The sequence below is a fragment of the Parus major genome, chromosome 1 (assembly GCF_001522545.3).
Source record: "Parus major isolate Abel chromosome 1, Parus_major1.1, whole genome shotgun sequence".
Lineage (NCBI taxonomy): Eukaryota > Metazoa > Chordata > Aves > Passeriformes > Paridae > Parus > Parus major.
Genome location: NC_031768.1, coordinates 10,704,441 through 10,725,211, shown reverse-complemented (window position 1 = coordinate 10,725,211; position 20,771 = coordinate 10,704,441). Strand labels below are relative to the sequence as shown.

Below are 20,771 nucleotides of genomic sequence, written 5' to 3'. Positions count from 1 at the left end.
AAAGTACTGGACTATCGTTTCATACACAATCTGTATGAGAAAGTGAGCTTCCTTCTCAGAGGTTTAACACTTCTCAAAGAAGGAATGTTTCCAAATATTGCTACAGACAGTGAGCTACCTGCAGAGCACTGGTCTGAATCTTCACCAGCACAACAGGAATTCAACATTGTTCCAGCCTGAGATGTTTGATAGCTCCTACACAAGGTGATTCTCAGATTAACTCCTACATGACAAATTCATTGCTACACACTGAATTCACCTGTAAAACATTCGGAACAGGCTTTGTTCCTAAGATATATTTACAACAGTCAAAACACGAGCCTCTCCACAAGACACTTCTACAAAATGAAACACTGCAAGTACTTTTGCAGGAGTTTAGATCAGTAAGAATTCACTAAAGCCTGAAGTTGCAAAAGTCTCAAGACAGAAGCCATAATAAAAAAAAACCAAAACAAATAACCAACCCACCAAATTTGGATTACTCAAACTGAACTTGTAAAATTTCAGTGTTTCCTACACTCATAAATCAGCTGTTACACATTTCAATGGCTAGTCACAAAATTAGCCTAAATGTGTCCCTCCCTTTTCTTTACCTTTTCACTTTGACTTGGGCTTCTCTCTACGAAAAATTACTGCTCTAAACAAATGAATTGCTATCAGTAAATCTGAAAGAGGCTCCATTTGCAGAGTAAAAGCAACACCATCACACTGTTTGTCTGACCCTGCAGATACTTCTATAAAAGGCAAACCACTGCACTTCACACATTCAGGGCTATACTATTTTAATTTTTAACCAGTTTTTTACTTGTCTGGCTCAGAAAACAATTTTACAAAAAAAGTCTGGCCATACTCTCTGAGAGAGATGAAGCTGTGCAATAACTACAAAATTTAAATTCACTTAGACAATCATGCTATGAATCAAGAATAGAATTTGAAAAATAAAATCTAATTTCTTATGCTACCAAAGAAAATTTCATCTATTTGAATTAAAATTTGAAGTATTAGAATATTAAGCAATTATCAAGTCAGAAAAAAGGGGACAAAAGTTCTAAACCAACAGTTTAAATATGAGGTTTCCTGCTTCTGAAATACCCATAAGACTTGTGTTGGCTTGCCATAGAAGTGTTTCAAATAACAGTTTAAAATAAACAGACCAGTACAGTTTCTCTGTTAAATCTCTGATGAGTTTTTCTATGACAAACCTTGAAAATATATTCAATACATTGAATCAAAGCTTTCTACTTTGTTGATAACTGCATATATGGAAAAGCTTTACAGGATGCAGACATTTTCTGTAACATACCTTGTCTTAAACATTCAGATTTTTCTGTATCATTGAGAAAATGATCACAAAAGTATATTTACACGATAAAGTAGAAGTAATTCCTTTTCCTGCCGAGAGAGAATTACCACTAGCTTCAAATCAAGTGAAATTAAGTAAAACCTAAGTTTATTAGCAGCCCATATAAATCACAACTGCAAAAAGCAACATCAATTGCAGACTGCCTGAACATTTTATTCCCTATATTTCTACACCCAATATGGCCAGATAAGAAAGGAGAAGATGATACTGGGAAGCATTCAACAACATTCAACAGTTTCTGGCCTGATGACCACCAGCCTCTCTTCACTTTGACCATCTGAAACTAGGAAAAAACCCAAGATTGGAAAGAAGTGGAGTGAGGGGATGACAGAACCACCTTTCAGGATCCCAAACAAACACAAATTGATGGAGGATATGACTCTTAACACATGAAACTAAGGAGGGAAGCAGACAAGCACATATAAACAGGAACAAAAAGTAAGAAACAAAAAGGAGAAAGCTGATAGAGAAAAAACATGGAACAGACAGGAGTCAATACCTAACAACAATACAGAAAGATATGAATCATACTCACTACACCAGAAAACATCAACTTCCATTTTTGAAGTTTTGAATTAAACTTTGGTGGCCTGACAATGTAAATTTCTTTGACATGAATAACTGCTATAAAATACAATGAACAAGTTATGCAGCATGCCTGCCTTTCCTATCATTCCAGAAGAATTTGTTAACATAAGGAAATTTAGCATGGACCTTGCTGATTCTGTGGTATCTTCTGACAAGTCTCTGCATGAATACTTGCTCACGGGAGTGTTGCAAGACAGTCACATAAAGAGGTTACACACCACATTATATGAATGTTATTTATGTTTATTGCAATATAACATATTGACACATTGAGATTATCCATGATCACACCTGTACATGTATAGGTGCTCAACCACGTGCCGTATTGGGAATTGCTGTGCCCAATACCCTTGAGGAAAGCAGAAGGCACCTTAAAATAAAAAATTATCTGCCAACAACATAGCATACAGACACATAGTTGCATGAGCTATGTATGTATATATACAGATGTCATATACACCTTAGATTATTGTTTTTACACTTTTTTTTTTCCTTTTACTTTTGGGGGGCAGAGAGGGAAGAATGCCTTAAAATTAGATTGTTGTTTCTGCAACATGAGACCACAATCATCTTCTATTAACATTATTTTATCTCATCTTAGCCCAAGATGGATCTTCTGGGGAGATGTGCCTTACATATTACATAATGCAGACATTTTGAAATGTTTTCTTTCTACACTGGTTTCAGCATTCTCTATTAAAAAATACTAATGGGATACCATTTAAAAAAAAAAAATGTCTGATGAAAGGAAAGCTATGAGTTTCCCCTCTTTCCATAAGCTTTCCATATGTTACATCTGTTGCAGGAAGAAACATGGGTATGTAAGGTAATATTTAAACAATTAACACTCAGAGAAAGCTGTAGCTGTCCTGTCTATAGAATTGCTTGAATAGAAAATCTCTATAAGGAAGTCTCGATATTATTTCAGATTGACTTGTTCCATCATCTTGGGTCAGAAATGGGATAAGCCAAAAGAGATGATGGAAAGACTAGAATATGAATATGATTATTCATCCTAAAATGCACTGATGCATTCCTGCCAAAATTCTTGTATAGCTTCAAAGGCTTTGAAGAGTATCTTTACTTGATGAAAGCATTAGATCCTCTTCCTAACAGAGAGCTCCAAACCAGGTGGGTTTAACACCTGAGAAACTACAGATAACAGCACAAAAATTGCAGCCACCTACACTAAAACTTTCTGTAACAAAATTAATTTCTGTTTAGAGTCACAGAATGGGTTGGGCCAGAAGGGACTTTAAAGATTACCTACATCCAAACCCACTGCCATGGGTGGGTGACACCTTTTCACTAGATTTATATGGGGGTGTGTATGTGCACGTGTATGTATATATATTTGTTAATAATTTAAATATAATTAAATTTAATAATTATTATTTATTTTTCTTGTATTTATTGCTTCTCCCAACTTAAAAATCTAACATCTACTCAGTAAATTCACCTGTTCCCAACTCAATGTAGTATCCAAAGTAAGTACATTTGAAAAAACAATACTTATAGCTAGAATATTCTATTATAATAATGTAACAGTCTTCATACTGTCAAGTAACTTTCATGCTCTTCTGTATACTCTGGGCACAATTTTAAACTGATTTTTTTCTAATATTTATTCTAATTTTATTATTGGAAGATTAATGGATTATAATCACTTGTAGGTCAGCTACAGTTACACAGAAGCACAAACTCCTCCTAAGACCCACACTTTAGCTCTCTCCCTCCAAGGTTTTAAGTCATGATTTTGGTAGCTTAGCCAAAGCTGTGTTTGCAGTCTGGACACCTTAGTTACTCAACTCAATGACACTGCCTGCAAAGGCAGGTTGGCAGTATTCAGGTCATCAGCCATAACATTTGTTTATTTCTCTTGGTCTGACACCAGGCCAGAAAAATTCAAATTCAAGTGATGAGATTAACGCAATTCCTGGCTGGAGCATGTGTAACTTTTTACATACAGCTGAGCATAAAAAGACCAATTTTGTGATGATGGAGCTGGATTGTCTTTCACTGAGCCTGCGACTGCAAGCTAGAGTAAAAATACCCCTGTGGCTTTACAGAATCAGCCTTGTGGTATACAAAGCAGAGGGAAAGAGGTCCTTGACTACTAGACAGTCTTTCTACAGCTGATATGGTATAGCTGGCTGATGGTGAATTTACAAGTAAATGTCGCTTTCATCAGGTAGAGATATTAAAAAAAAATATACCACAAATCTGAATATGAGACAAAATGAATGAGGTACACTTTCTGGAACTTTCAGGAATAAGTAGTATTTGACTTTTCAAAGCATTTCATCCAAAAGTCCCTATTCACAATTTCAAGAGGATCACTTCAAGGTCGTTTTACAATACCTTATTTTTATTCTACATGATAAATATCCTTCCAAATATAAGTTACAGATGCAAGTTAAACACGTTAAGCAACCAGCATCTCTGTAAAACCAAATAATTTCCACACTGATCTGCCTTACTGTACTCCACTGAGGTTGGTAGGATAAACTGCACTGATTTCATTTCCCTTTTAGGAAGCTATCCTCATAATCCTGCTTTAGAAGAAGAGGAGAAAACCACTAGGGCTCAAAGGCAGCTTCAACTTTAAATAGTTACTAACTCATTCTACTCTTAAATAGGTTTGGATTATTTCACTTCTCAAAAACAAAAAGATGCTGGCCAGCAGCTCAAGGTAGGTGCAGCCTCCAAAATCCATGTCCTTCTTTGTTTTAATAGACCTCTCTCTTCTCTCACAATTTATGGGGTTCTGTAGGTAGCTAAGTAAAGCAATAGCTAAAGAATTGTTGAAACATTCTCTACACTACACTGAGCTTGCTCTGGTATTTGTGCTGTGCTCAGGGCTCTTTACCCCCATCAGAACAGAACACTGGAACTGACACCCACCCAACAATTTGAGTGTCTCAGATGCACTACAAGAACGCAAAACCCTTTCCCTCACCTGGTATGTCACAGTGGTTTCCTTCGCTTAGACACTGCAGCAGAGGAAGAGATGGGGTATTTAGTTCTTCAGTTCTTTTCTTTACTGTTAAGAAGTGGGAGTGTCCATATGGCTTGTAGAAAGCAAGAACCTGGAGCATGCCCAGCTCTTCAATTAGTAACTAAGAATTTCAACCTTTTCAAACCAGTCTTTTTTTTACTTGAGTCTTAGAGGGGCATCATGTACAGAAAACATAGAGGAAAAAAATAAGAAAAAAATCAAAGTCATACCTTCCCACAAACCCAGTGCAGTCTTTTGTACAACAGGAGGTCAGACAGTAGAAAAACCTAAGGTTTAAAATAACTTGCTGTCTCCCCCCACCCCAGGCCAGCCAAGCACAACTGCCACCAGAGTATTCCCTGAGGCCAGTAAGTGACACACAATGCCTGCCCTGGACAAAGGAGGGCAAAGTGAGAGATTTGTACATTTCTGAATTAAAAAAAAACCTAACCAGTTGAAAGCAAAAATATATTAAAATAATATTGTAATCTGATGCCTTGATTCCAAAATCAAAGCACAAGTAGTCACACCCTCTGCTTCACCAAACAGCCCAATGACTCCTTCAGAATTCTCACAACATTACTGCAAACAAACTCGACTCTAAGCATTTACACAACCGAGACTCGAGTGTAAGCTTTGGATTCTCTCTGCTTTTAAAGGAGAGGGAGGAGAAGGAAAGAGATGAAAACCTTTGACATTTTTAGTGCTGCTTAAGCACAAGCCTTATTCTATTTTGTTCTGTGTCATTCCTCCCCCACAGGATGGAAAGCAATGCTACACGTTCAGTATGTGAATGGCCAGATGAGCTTAGCAATACCGTAACAGACCTGTTAAGTCTGACTATAAATCATATGCAGATTCTCTGCTCCTTCCAACTTATGGAGAAATATGTAAATTAAGTAATTGGATACCTCTGAGAAGCCTGTTCTTTGATTCAGCATCGGCTTTAAAACAACAAAGGTACTTCATGTTTTAAAAAAACCCAGACAATGCAAAAATAATTGATGCTTATTTTCACACCTATTTCACACCACCAGTTTTCCATTATGGCGGACCAAACACAGTACTATTTAAAGTTTGGGAGGTTTATTGGCTGAAAAATTATGAAATCTTTTTTTTCTAAAACAATATTTACCTGAGAACAGCAATCAGAAGAACCCCCAGATAGTAGATTTACATTTTAATACCATCTCATCCAACCTTAGTGATTCCCTGTTTTATCCACCTTCTGCCAAGAAGGGTTATTGAGCTCCAGTCAGGGAATACAAAAGACTTTGGATACCCAATCCCCACTAATTCTCCATTACTGTCTGCACAGTTTAGCCTGTGGAGTTACTCTTAATTGAAATATCTTATTACATATTTTGTCTAATTTTCAAATGGATTAAAAGTAAATTTCACACAAATTTAAACACTTGCAGAAGACAATGCACCTTCAACTCTGTACATACTTCCTCATATACATAATCTCTACTACTTTGATTATTTGTCAGATTTCCACACCTAACCATTCACTTTGATGAGAACAACTTTTTATGTATTTGAAAAGTTAATGAACTGTGTAGAGTCCATAGACAAAACAGCCTAATGAGAAACTGCCTTTAAAATAATACATTTTGAAATATGTTTAAGGATAAAGACATTCCTTCTGTAGTTATACATGCTCAATTCAGCTAAATCAAGTCCTGAATAAATAGAAACTATAAATAAAAAAAACCTCTAAACAGGCACACAATTAAGCCACAGGTTCAAACACTGTAGTATTGACTTTCAACTTATTATTCACTATGTAAACTTTAAATGACATCATGAAAGAATCACATAAGCATGATAAAATTCTACTAAAAATTATCAATCTGCATTATTTATTACAAAAAACAACTTTTAAAATTCAAATTATTATTTTCAAATAAGAACCAAATATTTAAAGGAAATCTCATTACTAGAAATCAAAAGTATGTGGTTCCTAATTTACAAAATTTTTCATACAACTGCTTTTACCTAAATAAAACAGAACTGCCAAATGTATTTTACATTTTAAAAGCAGCTTTTAAATTAATAGCATAAAACAAACATATACCTAACTACAACTGTGTAACAAACATATCCTAGAGTGGTTTGGAGTCAGTAGAAAGACAATTGAGCAGTGAATTCTGGAATGTCAGAACAGCTGAATAAGATGCTATTGAAAGTTACTTCCAGAAAAAAAAAAAAAAAAAGAAATTCTAAAACATCTATAGTGCAAAATAATTAACAGAAGGAAAAAAACACACCAAAACTTACAAACATACTACACTCAAATACCAATCTTCTTATAAACTTTAACTGGGAATATAGGGCTGCAATCTTAATTCCCTTCTATGCAGAGACACAGAAATACGGAGTTACAAGGGACAAGCAATACTGAACATCCAAATACATCATTTTTTTTTTTGTTCAGCATAGCATCACAACTCAAAAGAGCAAGGAAACAGCAATCCCAGCAAAACAGAGGTGGTTTTGATACTACTGTTGAACTCTGAAAAAACAAACAAAAAAATTAATCAACTGAGTATTAGGCACAAAACCCCTTTAACTTCAGGAAATAAACTGGGGTGGTGGTGGGGGAATCTTTGTCTATGGAAGTATTTATCATCATAAAATGCTCTCCAACAGCACACATTCTGGGTGCTTCCACAAGGGAAATTGTCACAAAGGAAGTCTCATCTGACTGTTTCATAATCACTTTAAACAGTAAAAACACAATAATTCTGAAGAATGAATTTTCTTCTCCTTTCATTTCAATGCTTGCTCCTCCCAACACAACACCACAAATCTAGAGACCACAGGGTGACAAGGACATCACTAAAGCTAAACTTTGATTTAAAACACTAAACACTCACCCAAACTGGATCAACTCCCTGATTCCCCTCAAAACCCCACAATATCTTGTGCCATAGACATAAAACTTCAAGACAGAAGCAGGCAGCCAGGGTGAGAAAGAAGTGTTAGACCAAAGTGTCAGGATGAGATCTGACCACAAATACCTCAGAGCAGACTCTCCCTTCACGTAAGGCACAAAAACTTATTAGGAATTAGACTTTCTCATTAAGAAAGCAGTCCAAGTCACAGTCCAAGGCTTAACTGTTTGATTCCATTTAGCAATTTTCCTGTTACTCCCAGGAACCTCATAGTTGTAAGGAACTATGCAATCAACAATTCTGGTTGCAATCAAATGTATCTGGTTGGCCACACTTTACCCACTGATTTAGACACTGAAGTAAAACATGCAGCACTTCTAGAAGTCTTATTTTCCACCTTAAATGACAGAAAAATCAGCATCTCCTTGAAATCCAGATGGTCTATATTCAAACAAGCCAAAAACCTAAACCTTGGAGAAGTGCTGATTGTTCTCAACTTCCTGAAAACTTGCCTTCCTGAATTTTCATTTTCTTTTTTATTTGGAAGAACTGGGAAAAGTTCTTAGTCTTGAATACAGTGAAAACAAAGCCATCAAACCTGATTAGTTATGGATTTCAGGGATTAGCAAATATGAATCATAGAACAGAGAAACTAATCCAAAAACCAGGGCAAACTATAAAAAATACTAATATTGTGATTGAAACATATTAGTATTTTGAGATACACAGAACTGATGTGAGTTTAATCCAGTATCATACAAGAATTCAAACACACATCTAAAAACAAGTTTGCAATCCTCATGGATCCCTCTTGAAGTTATTCTACAGAATGACTTACACAGTAATATACTCAGAAGTTACTCATCTTTGAGTATTCAATAAAACATTTAAAACCACGAAACACTAAAATTTGATGTACTTGAATATATGTGTAATAAAAACTTATTATAATTCAACCTTGACGTTTGCACCTTAGTAAACTCATTTAATGTTTAAGCAGTCTTTTTTCAGCTAGTAAAATCATTAACCATTAAAGGAACCCAAACTAAATACTACTACAAATGCAATACAGCTATTTAACTGCTTTTTAAGGACACATTATTCAAATCATCACCGAAATACTTTTTGACTATTAAACAAAAATTCCAAATTTTTGGTAGAGTATTTGTCTACTGGATCTTCTTCTAGTTGCATTCTGTCACACTGGACATGCTATCAGGTAACCAAACGACTAAGATGCTTATAGTACAGAATATGGGATCATTAGTAGTACTGAACAAATAATCCCAAACATCAAGTTTTTCTCCTTGTTTGACTTTTATTATAGTTTAATAAAAATTAAGATTATTTACGATTATGCAACATGCTTACATAATTCACAAATTTTACTATAACTTGCCCTATAAGTCCAAGTGTACCATACATTTGCTGGGCAAACAAAACAAACACCACCCCCATCCCCCATAAAACCAACTACAGTGAAAAAAACCAAAACAAAACCAAACTCAGAAAAGCAGATAAAAGAAAGCCCTAAGCAAGTCTAAATGCATTCCCCTTAAGAATGTAGAGTGTTCATTTTCTGAACAGACTAAACAGCTAATGCCATAAATAGTTTCACTTAAAAAATGAGTCCAGCTTACATAAGCATGTGGCAGTCAACCATTTTTACTGATGGTACTACAACCAACAGTGGCAATAAAGTTCAGAAAGCAGCACTTAGGAGCTAATTCAAAGTATCTATTCAAAGTCCTTACTCCAAGGCTGACTAAGTAAGGCTACTGGGAAATCTTAAATATTCCATGAATTGTTAAGTGGATGGAGTAATCCAAGGATTATGCTAAAGAAAACTTATTCAGAGTAGCTCCAAAGCAGAAATTTGCTACTGTCATGAGGACACAACTTCTTCCCTAAGACACATCTGTTCTTCCTGGAATCTGTGTTCTAGCACATAATCAAAACAGAAGAACAAGACATACCAAAATGTCAATATCATAACTACTTTCTTCTCACCTGAATCATAGAAATTCTAACACTTAAACCTACCTTTTTTTTTTTTTCCTCTTCTTCTAGAGCTCACAAAAGCCTTACCTTTCAAAACTTTAAAAAAAACAAGAGACATTCAGAGACTTTAGAATGCCATTCTTTAAATGTCTTTACAGGAGGCTGGACAAAACAATGGTCTACGGTATAGATTTTAACAAGCTCCATGGTGGGGGGAAGCACAATAAGGACTGCTTGGTTTTATGGGGGACTTTCTTAAACTCAGTGCACAGAAAAGAGTCAAACTTTTGATCCTTTCCTGTCAGCTCCCCAACACCAATCCCCTTTCAGCTAGCTCTCCAAACCATCGAATCCATGAACTGCAAACCCCACAGAGACCATGGCTTCACTGAGCCCAGGACTGCAAAAAGAAGTTCTCTCTACCTCATCCAACCACCAGAAGAGCGAGCAGAATCTCTCATAAGATATGGATTTCTTAAAAGGTTAAAAGGAAGGAGCTCTTCTTCCAACTCCTCTGTGTTTCCAGGACAGGAATCCTCCATCAGACTGGAAACACCAGTCCACTACCGCTGTGTTTCAACCTCCCAGTAACAGATGGACATGAGAACAAACTGCACTGGGATTTCTGAAATCAAAACCCAAGAACTGAATGGTACAGATAAGAACCAGACAACACAAGCCACCCTGCCCTGATCACATCTTGGATAACATATGCTCTTAGGAGAAGTGTCATAAATTTTTGCTACAACTTTCACAGAAAAAATGTCTCAGTTAAGGAAAAGCAGCTTTCAAGTGACTGAGTGTTCCTCCAGAAATAGAAGTACTGTTTATCACAGTAACAGAAATGTCTGTGTTGTTGGTACTAGTGCCTCCATGAGTAACAACAACAGAGATCACTGAAGATGCCTCAGTGTCCACATTACTATAGGAAGATGTCACTCACCTGATGGAAGTAAGACCATCAAGGCCTGCTGTACAGAGTTGCTGAGAAGATTCTTTCTTCTCTTCGGAAAACTTCAAGTTGTCCTCAACAGAAGCCACCTCCCTCTTACAGACCCCTTACTCCTAGAGGAAGAACTTTATTTCAACACTCAGGTGCTTTTTGACTCTTTTTCTCTTTTTTTTTAATACAGTAGATCATAATTCCTAAAGACAGACCAAAATAGCTGATCTTACTCAGGTCTCTCTTAGGCCTAAGGCTACCTTCGGCCTCATTTACCTCATATCCCAAAACTTGAAAAGGATTGGCAGGTAGAACATTTACTTGACTTGGAACTTTCTTTAAAGCAAAAGAAGCATTTACAGCACCTAGAAGCTGGGCTTCAAAAGCAAAGAGGCAGATGTAAGAGAAACTACATTCTGCCATTTATGAACTTAATTCAGCCGCGACAGATGTGGTACAAACTCTCCTCCCTGTCTGACCTACGTTCCTTTAAACTGGATATTCCAAGAAAAGAGTAATGAAAAAAAGTTTGTTCCAGAAAGTGCCAATGAACTCAAACCAACACAGAAGGAAGCTGGATGTGAACAGGGTTAATTCTCACTGTCACTGCCTGCTACTGAAACCAGTACACATCAAAGAGTAACACTGTAAGAGCAAGAGAAATTACAAAACTGCAAACATATTCCTGAGCAATTATTCAAAAAGTTCTTACTCACAATGCATGAAGCATTCAGTCTAACAATGAGATTTGTTGTGAAACACCTGCATAAAACACTGATGCTCATCAAGTTGGAACAGAATGTAGACTTTCATGACCACGTTTTCATGATGCTGCCCAAACAGCAAAAAACAATGCATAGATAAAAGATTTAAATAGTTATTCCCTCCCCTGTGCTGTCCACTTGAAACTTACTGAGTTGAAAAAAAATCCATGCTAATGTACAAAAGCACTGACAGAAGTTTTAAAATAATATTTCATTTAAGTGTTCCAAATTCAGCTACAACACTTATTCAGCAATTACTGAAGTCACATTTACAAATGTCCAGATCATTCAACAGCTAAAACTTGATTTTTACCAGGAAAAAAATAAAGTGACTTTTCAGCAGAATACCTAGAAAATAACTTGAAAGTTTTTAACACATTCAAATCAGCAGTGAGATGATATTTGATGTAATGCTTGCTACTAGAAATTTAACCTCTTCTTGTTTTTTTGAGCAAATATGAAGCAACAGAGAAACTGTACCAAATTAACATTTCATCTTACCTAGACACATCATTTCTGATCCAACATTAGTAGGATTAGAGTGAGAATTACTGTTCCTTCAAGATAAACGTAAGAATTTCAAGAAAAAAAGGCAGATACACTTTAATGCAATGCTATGCAACAGCCTAGTACCTGGCTCACTGTTTCTGCAAGCTGATCTTCAAGAACATCGACATGAAAGCCAAGTTCTGTATTTCTTTCTTAACTTGCTCAACATCTAGGTTAAAAAAAAAAACAAACAAAAACCAACCATCTGCTATTAATCAACTATTATTGATCCTATGTCCAACACAAAAGAACACAACAAATCTGTAACTCTTTCAAGTGCCAGAAAAAAATGCCCACATCTTGAGTCAAGCCAAAATATACAAGCTCCCCTCTGAAGACAAAGAATTACACTTGATGATTTATACCAGCATGACAAATAACATATATAAAACAAGCCAACCATTTTCTAATGCAGCTGTGGCACTGTAAACCAGGAAGAGTTGTGCAAACAAATGAGACTTGGGGGCTAATCCCCTCAGAATATAACCAAGGAATAGGAAAATGCTTAAGCTTAAAGCTGCAACAAGATTAAAATACCACAATACCACTGTTGTGATTCTTTTTGCCGAATTTGGTAAGAAACCATCAATACTGAATGCAGTTTATTAAATCAGTCAAGTTTTTCCAGATGCAACATCCAAGACAAACACTGGTAGTAACGGGGTTTCTTTTTCTAAAAACTCTCCATTTGTCCCTAGATCAACCATGATTTCACAGAAATTGATCCACTTTTCAAATTAATGTACACTTTAGTGAATATGCAATTTCATTTGAAAGGAACTATTTCATTTTGAGTGTTGAATAAGACTGATTGAACAGAATCTGCTGAAAGGTCTTTTCCAGAAACGCTCTTAATAATCCACCAGCAAGCCCACACGCAGGTAGGAAAACATCTGTACTTGAGTTGTGACCACCAGGTTACTCAACACTACCATAGCAGAAAGATCTCTTGCACTCTCTCTCTCTCTCTTTGCTACTTTGCTATTTGCTTACAAAGCCCCTTGCTTTAAACAACTCTCTGAAAAGAGCAGTAATTTTCCTTACAATAGAGCCAGATTAGGACAAAACCTGGTAATTCGATGCTTTTAAAATACCACTACTTTGAATTCAGGCCCTTAATAAAATAAAGCCCACCAGGAACTGAAGAACTAATGCTTCTTAAAAACACAAAGCTGTAGTATATGACCTCAACAGAGATGGCATTTTTCATTTTTACTCTGTAGTTCTATGCTGGCTACTTTAAAATAATACTTGGAAGAAACATTTAACATAGTAATCAATGGAGTGTAAGAATACTGGAATGTTACTTCCACTCTGACATTAAGCTGAGATAGACATTGTGACCTATCTGGTATAATTAATCTTCAAAAGGAAAAGAAGAAAAAGAAAAATGCCAAACAATAAGAACTCACTGCACAACTTGAACAGTACCAGCAATACTGTGGCATTTTCTCACCTTATTATATACATACTGAATTTTTTGTCATGTATTTCAGCTTCAAGTCAATGACAACGCCTAAGTCATGTTTTTTCTGGAAGTTGTGCATGTGAGTCTCCTGGATACCAATACCACAGTGCCACCTCGAAAACACTGACACAGCACAGAAGTTGCTGACCAACTACTCTCCTCATACAGAACAGGAGATACCCAGCACGGATATTCAGTACCACAGAAACACCTAATTATCACTGTTTGCCTGGAGCTGGAGAGAGCATTTTGCTTAAGTATTATAAGCACATTCCATGTTTAAAAGCCTTTCAAAGGACAACTCTGACTGACACTTAAAGGTTTGGCAGAGTACTGGAACCTATTCTAGCAGTGTTTTCAACCAACACCTTCAATATTTGCATGCGCGAGTCTAAACAAGTATTTCAAAACTTCTTTCCATTTACAGTGATCACAGGTGAGAACTGGCACCATGACATCACCACGCATTCAACTTCTGTAAAAGGGTTGTCAATCTCTCACAAAAACAAGACAGTCAATATGTCTTTGGACAGTATTTTAGTATATTTGGATAGTATTTTACTATGCCCATACAGAAATAAGTCTAGATGAAATTTGTATTATATAGAAAATCGAGAGATCCAATGTGGAAAAAAGAAAGATAATAATAGAAAACTTTGCCAGAGATTTGAAAATAAATCCCTAATATCAGTTTACTGCACTAGGTAGCACCAAAATTTTTCAGTTTGGCTATATTTTTCTAAGTAAAGACAGTAACAGGGTCAGGAAAAGATACTGCAAAACCACAAGTAACAGATACTTCTGCCACATACCTTGCATTCAAAAGTAGTCCAAAAGGTGCTTATGATAATATTTCAAGCTTTGTATGAACCGTTTCAGTTTCACACTCCATTTGTCACCTGCCTTTTAACCATACCATGTAACAAAAATAACTTCCACTGCAAACACCTTTAGTTACACTTTACTTGCACTTATGTGTGCGCACACAGGCGTGCACCTACTTCAGCTCACAGCAGTGGGAACAGCTGCATCATAGATGCTCCCAGAGCAGAATGTGTCATAGCATAGTTGAGTTGGATGACTAAGCACACACAATAGTATCATTTGATGTTACCCAAAATTTACTAGATTTGATCATTTTCTCAATGACTTGATCATCACTAAAATACCTTTGGTGTCAAAAAAGTAAATCAAAGGCTTTTGCCTATGTTGGTGATTTTGCTGAAACACTGAAGCTGTGAAAGTAGGAATTTGAAAATCACCCCAGCTGAAGACAAAGCACTTTGAAAAATAATTCAATGAAACATCTTAGGTTTCCCATTCATTATGGACTGCAGTACGTGCCTATGTAACTCTTGTCCTAATCAAGAATATTTTTGTAGGTAATGCTTTGAGGTTACTTATGCTGTTTACAGACACATACAAAATAAATTATCACAGGTTTGAAATCAGGAGAAAGCCCCTACAGACCAGTGCAACCAAAAACTCCATTTAAGCCCTACATAATTCTTGGGAGGGGACAGAGGAATTACTGCCGGATAACCCAAAGAATCACATCAATGTATTCTCCTGGATGACTTCAAAAGAGTCATTTGCCATTAGGATTACCTTTACTCTGCAACTCAACTGAGAGACACCAGCACAGATAACACCAAAGCTGGGTGAAAGTCAGATACGTTTTCACAACACCTAGTCTTCCTCAAGATGAAAAATCGTGGAAAGAAAAAGGAGTCTCAATGAGATTCAGTATACAAGAATAAACACAGGTCTCACAATACCTTTGTTACAGTCACCCGCAGTCATTATCTGTAAAGGTTATGAAGCAAGATGAAAAAAAATACATTGTAAAAGTAAAGGATGATTTCATAATAAGAATGCATCACACTTATCCAGCTACCTGTGTTTAAACTAAAAGATTCAAGATTAAAGATAGGCTTAAATGCTAATTTTATTATTCTTTACTACTGTGTACAAAATTTGGTATGGTAATTTTACAGACAAACTGAGACAATCTATATATACATTAATTCAGGTTGTTATGGCACTCTTCAGATTGCTGCTGTCAACAGACACCATTCACAAGGCATGAAAAAGTGCAAGCTTTTACAAATATTGTGAAATGCTTTATTTTTAAGAATCCTGTTCCTCTCTCTCTACAAAGAGGAAATGAATTTAACATTTCTTCTTTTCACATGAAGTATGTTAACTGCAAATATAGTTAAGGAGGGGCAGAAGAAAGTACTGCTTTTCTCACAGATCTAGAAAATAAAATTAAAGTTACCAGAACAGTGACTGACCTTTGACTATGCAAGCTTTACCTGTAAGTTTTAAGAGTTCTGTTCTACTAAGTCCTCTGGAAACATCAGTGATCAGGTGGACCTGCTATTGAACATATGCCCATGAAGAAATACTACTCAATTTTGTCACAGTAAACACCAGCACTAAAAATAACAAACACATCAGCTGCATACGTTAACCTGAACACTCTCAGTGTTTATTTAGAATTGAAGAATAACATCTTCAAACCTGTTAGCATTGAGACCTTCCATAACTGTTTTATGCATGTTTACCTGAACACTGTCTCTAACTTAAGTTTTTCCACTACTTTCCAAGTGTGGTGTTTCTGAGCTATTCCATTTTTTTGGACACAGAGAATCTCCACCAAACCCTGAATTACAAATACTCCCAAGCCATCTAAGCAATTGTCTTTCCTCTCCTTGTTTTCTCCTTGCCAAAGCCAGGGAAACAACGGCCAATATCATGTTACAAGTTATGTCTGAACAAGGGGAAAAGCACAACTGCATAGTCCTACACTAACACTGAACAGTATAAATAAGAGCTGCATCCATCCACCATATCCACTTACATCAAAAAAACCAACTAAAATGAAACTCGAGTTAATTTTCCTCAGAGCCAATAGAAGCAGTCGATAAGATCTCAAACCAGACCTGAAGCCAAGACTCTGGACAGAGCTTAGCCAAGGCCTTGCTACCTTTGGGGGCCTTCTATTTCTAGAGCCAAGGAGCAGCAGCAGCATCGCGCTGCAGTCACGTCCAAGGGGCAGTGGCAGCGTTTACCTGAGAATCCATTAGGTTTTTATTAATTAATTAATTTTTACGCAGCAAGAGCATCATCAGTAGCCCAGCAGACACCACAGTCCCTGCTGAGGGGACACCCGCACGGGATCCCCGGGCAGTCCGCCCGCCTCGCTCCGCAAAAGGCTCCAAAAACAAAGACCAAAGTTTTCCCTGCTCGGTGCGTGGGAGTGCGGTAGCGAAACAGGAGCCAGGATCAACACGAGTCGCCTTCCGTCACCACACCCGGGCCCACGCAGGGCAGGACACCCCCTGCTCCCTGGGGCAGCCCGTCTGTGTCCCCCGGGACGGCTACAGCCCGCTCCTACACGGGAAGGGGGGGACACCCACAGCCCGGCGGCATGGGGGGAGCGAGGGGTGTCACCCGAGCCTCCCTCACTGACCCCCGGCAGCGGGGCGGCCCTTCCCACCCCCGGATTCACCTCCCACACCTGTCCCTCACCACCGCCCCCCCTCACCGTGCTGCGCTGGGGGCTTGGCTCCGGCTGCGGCTGCGGCTCCGGCGGCTGCATTCCCGCCCCCCGGCTCTGCCCCAGGCCCCGCTGCGGGGGCCCCCCCGCTCCTCCTGAGGAAGGGGAGAGGGAGAGGCGCGTGCCCCGGCGGGCGCGGGGAGCGGAGGCTGGAGCAGGGACAGGGGTCCGGGGCAGAGCGCGGCCGGGAAGCGCTTCCGGGCTCAGTGCGGGGCGCTGGGGCCGCCGGGCGGGGCGGGGCCCCGGCTGCGCCCAACGGCATCCGACATGGCGCGGCCCGCGCGCGCCGGACCGCACGGCTCTCGCGAGACTTGGCGGAGCCAGCAGCGGAGCGGGGGGAGTGGGGGCGCGAAGGCGCGCGGCAATGAGCGGGGGAAGGCGGGCCGGGGGCGGGGCCGAGGGCGGGGCCGGGGGCGGGAGCAGCCCCGGGTGGGGCGGGGCCAGCCCCGAGGGGCGGGGCCAGGCGGTGTGAGGGGCTCCGGGCTGGGGGTGCTCTCCTGTCTCTCCTCCGCCCTGGCACCGCGGGGGATACTCGGTGCCTATTAAACCGAGCTTACCCGGAGCTGGGGAAGGACACGGTGCTGCGTGCTAGAGGCGATGGAGGTTCCTCCTCCCGGGATTCCCCCTCTAGAGAAGCCTGGGCGTAGTTGGGCAGTGACTGGAACCAAGGTGTTATTTCCTGAACGTTGACAGCAGCGATAAGGTGCGTGGACACAGTGGCTACGGCACAGTTCACAGAATCACAGAATGTGTCAGGTTGGACCACAGTGGGTCATCTGGCCCAGCCTGTCTGCTCATGCAGCGCCATCCCAGAGCACATGGCACGGGACTGTGTCCAGACGGTGCTGGAATGTCCCCCGTGAGGGGATCCATGCCCTCGCTGGACGATCTGTTCCAGTCCGTGTTCTTACATAGCACCGGATAGCTATGAGCAGAAAAACACTGCTGTGCTCTGCTCCTACCCAGATGTCTTGTGTGCGTGTGCCAGTCCAAGTAATAATTTTGTCCCTCTGCTTGCAGGACAGACTTGGGGATGTTATGATTAATATGGATTGATCCAATGTGAACTTTTAATTGACATCTACGGAGGCTGAAACCTTCCTGTTGAGGCAGATCCTTGCAGATGGTTTAGTGGGTGTACACTGATTTTTCATCCACAGGGCCTTGAGATTACATTTGGCTTGTGTGCCAGCACAAACCAGTTTAAAGCATCTTTTCCCAAATCATAAAGACCATGATTTGCGTTTTTCAGGATTTGTGTGTGCGTTTTTAGATATTTTTCTTTGTTTTGACAGCATCTGTCTTGTGTGGATTTTTTTTCTTTTTTACTTATCACAGTTTCAGAGACACAGAAACACCATTGCACTGATACCAATGAGAGCATCTGCAGAGCTCTGTAACCACCTTCTGTCAATCTCTGGCAGAGAACTGGAAGCGCAGGGGGGACGTGTGTCTTGTATTGCTATTACTGATTCTCCACGTCATCTTCCGTGTGCAGAGGCCTCGGCTCCTGTGTCAGAGGTTGTGTGAAGTTAATTAAGGAATTCCTGTATTCTATTCCCTACATTGGAAACACACCAAGCCTGACTAACATTTCTGGATGGGCAAGATGCAAAACTAGAAGTAAACAGGATCTCGGTGCAACAATACTTTTATCTAAAAGAGATTGATTCTTATTCTCTGATTAGAATTATTATCAAGATGCTGAAGTGCATATTCCTCAGCAAAAATCTGTAGTTCCCAAATATAAATGAGTGCTGTTAATGCCAATGAATGGCTCCCATAGCTATATCTGGTCTCATTTAAAAGGTAAGAAACAGCCCTGTTGATGTTGTGCACATGACAGTCTCTGTGCCCTGGCTTACACGTGCTGACCCTGGCTTCTTCAGTATTATTTGTGTTGTCCAGCTACTGTCTAAATTCATCCTGTCATTATTGTTTCCAGATTTTTCAAACCAACATCTGACTCACTTTGTCATTGCCTCTCTGTAAACTCCTTGCACTACAGCTCCAGTGTGTCCTGGCAAGCCACTGTTGCTTCATACAAATGGGCTCTATGGCTCCACTTCTTTTCAGAAGCAACCAGTGCTTTGTTTTTGTTTGAAATTATGTTTTTCCTCTGCAATTCTCTGCAATGGACTAATGGAGGACTATAATCCAGCAATTGCCTGACTTTTATCCCACTTTCAAAGCAGGAGCATTCCAACAGAAATTGCAGACACTCAGAATTTTTCATCTGCCCTTAGCTAGTTGTAGGCTTGAGAGCAGGATTGTGAGACTGGGAAATTAATCGGTCTTGAAACTTCACAATTAATCACAGCACAGCCAGGGCTGTGCTCAAGAATTTAAGAAAAAAATCCTTATGGGTATTAGGTGCCTGATTACCCCAGAAATCAAAGATTGTTTATGTTCTAACTTTGCTGAACACATCTCTGGAAGCAGTTAATTTTATTGCTGATCCAGCTTTTCTGTCTCTTAGCCATATGACAACTACAAAAATTGATTATTCGGAAAAGTAATATTAGGAAAATGCTTAATGCATTTTTAGCTGCTTCTAATAGGATTTAGCAGCTGGAAACAAGAAGAGCTGGCACTGAGTAATCATGGCTGTTCTTAGACAGCTGTGTGGGAACCAGAGTATCAGGACTCTGAAATAAATCACCTTTTTTTTTCTGTATTTTAAAAAATGCAATATATGCAATGAAGAATTTTTAAGCTAGACCTCTATACTTGCAGCTCAGACAGTTAAAGTCAAGTGGAATTCATCATTAAATCCAGTCTTGTAATAACTTTTAGATGAAAATGCCCCTGGGTTATGTATGATTTTTTTATTTTTTTATTTAATGCTCATGGCAGTTACTATCTTTGAAAGGCCTCAGGTCTGAATTTAAATTCCATGCTACATTAATTTTTAAGCAGAACAAAAATGTAGTTATTTCTGCTCCCCTTTTCTCTTTATGAGCAACAATCCAATAGACCCATTTTCCTGTTTTGGAAGAAAGCAATTTTATGCATGTTGGTGCCTAGGAATTGCAGTCAGAAAAGCATCTTGGTAAAATGACCCTTCCATAGGTTTTCTGTCTGAATAGCTCCTGTACTCACTTAGTTCCATTTACAAATCAAAAGCATATTTCTGATGCAAGCACCATAAGCTGAGTTTTGAATCTAAAAAGTCAGACTGAGTTCTTTCCTCTGTTACACCATTACACATTTTGTCACTGAAATGCACCAAACAAGTTTATTTGGTGATCCTGAAGGGGGAATGTAGTCCCACTGTGTGGGAATGGAATGCATGTATTTGTCAGAGTTTTATCAAAAAAATAAGCTCTATTTTTTGGTCCTAAAGTACTTCAAATATTTAACACTATCATGAAAAGAGCCAGGAATGCATGCCTAGAGTAAGAAGGTACCATTTTTTTCATACTATTTTCCTTAGGGAAGGAAATTATTTTGGGATGAAATCTAAGCAGTCATCTACCTGTCTGTGGTAGTGCTTTGTGTTAGTGTCAGGTCCTGCTGACCCCTGTGGTAGTTTGTGTTCAAGAAATCACAGAATTCAGGATCTAAAGAGGATTATTTAGGTGATTAGGTGATTTAGATTATATAGGTGGAATCCTATGGAACTGGAGCTC

General features: G+C 38.8%; 1 protein-coding gene across 8 annotated transcripts in view; it reads right to left on the bottom strand.

Annotated features, from left to right (window-relative positions):
* TAB3 (TGF-beta activated kinase 1 (MAP3K7) binding protein 3) overlaps positions 1–17,377 on the bottom strand; it is a 44,325-nt gene extending 26,948 nt beyond the window's left edge. For 4 of the 8 annotated variants that reach the window (XM_015639845.2, XM_015639863.2, XM_015639871.2 and 1 more), the window contains exon 1: positions 17,128–17,369. The gene's annotated coding sequence lies outside the window, so the exon portion shown is untranslated. Of the gene's footprint in view, positions 1–10,793; positions 10,916–17,127 lie in introns of those variants that run through there. The other 4 variants (XR_004496036.1, XM_015639887.3, XM_015639898.3 and 1 more) reach the window with 4 other exon arrangements.
* Positions 17,378–20,771: the final 3,394 nt, after the last annotated feature.